This window comes from Tupaia chinensis, unplaced genomic scaffold, assembly GCF_000334495.1.
Source record: "Tupaia chinensis unplaced genomic scaffold, TupChi_1.0 Scaffold000014_1, whole genome shotgun sequence".
Lineage (NCBI taxonomy): Eukaryota > Metazoa > Chordata > Mammalia > Scandentia > Tupaiidae > Tupaia > Tupaia belangeri.
Window position 1 is genome coordinate 6,258,357 of NW_006159444.1, and position 991 is coordinate 6,259,347.

The 991-nt window shown below is 37.4% G+C and overlaps 1 pseudogene; it reads right to left on the reverse strand.

The window, feature by feature from the left end:
* Positions 1–458: 458 nt before the first annotated feature.
* On the reverse strand, positions 459–606 carry LOC114006949 (uncharacterized; annotated as a pseudogene).
* Between the last annotated feature and the right edge of the window lie 385 nt (positions 607–991).

Consider the following 991-nt stretch of genomic DNA (forward strand, 5'->3'; position numbering starts at 1 on the left):
AAATAGAGAGAGAAAAACAACAACAACAACAACAAAGAAACAGAGAAAAGAGGAGAAAATAAAAAATAACTAAAAATTATTATTATTATTATTTTAGAAAGCAAAAAATAGAAATCCCTAGTCTTCAGGAGCCATGTGGAATCATCTTCTGAAGGTCTGCCCCTTGCTTCTACTGTATAGAAGGGGGAGAGGAGATTATTAACAAGATAAAGGAGGGGCTGAAAGCTGAGAAAATATCTTACATTTTTTTTAAAAAAAAAGAAAAATTACAAAACAATTAGAAGACAGAGACAGAGGCAGAAAAAGACAGAGACAGAGACAGAGACAGAGAGAAGGGTTCAGGGGCTTCCTGCCACTCGAGTTTGTGGGCTGGAGGCTGAATTATAAGTAGAAAATCTTCATTTCTCTTTTTTCCCTGAAATCACTAGTTCTCAGGAGCCATGTATGAATTTTTTTTTCAGGGGAGAGCAGGCACACAGTTCCCCACTACCACAAATTATGCAGCCGAGTTTCCTGCATTTGGGGAAATCGCAGAGGTCAGCACACCCACAGTGCAATGGGAAAACCACCTTCGTGATCATGGTGTTTCCCCTGCCAAGTAAGAATCCTCCTATGAATTTTTAAAGTGTGCAGACAACAGCAACCTTGTTTGTACAGACAATTGTTGGTCAAATGTTAACAAACCAGATCACCAGAGACTCATGGAGTGGCCAAGGAGTATTGTTGAAATTGTACGTGATTAAAAGCATGTGAATACATGCAGGGGAATTAACCCTTACTGTCCCATAAATGATCAATGCCAAAATAATTGTCTCACAATCTAGAAAATGATTTAGGAATAACCTATAAAATGTTCAACCCACTGACCTGCTAGAACCAGAAAAAACAGCCAGTTAGTAAATATTTCTAGGAAGGATATTGGAAAACAGAAAAATTGTTCTTTTCTGTATAATTTTCTACACACTTGAAATTCTATGGTGAGTTTGTACTC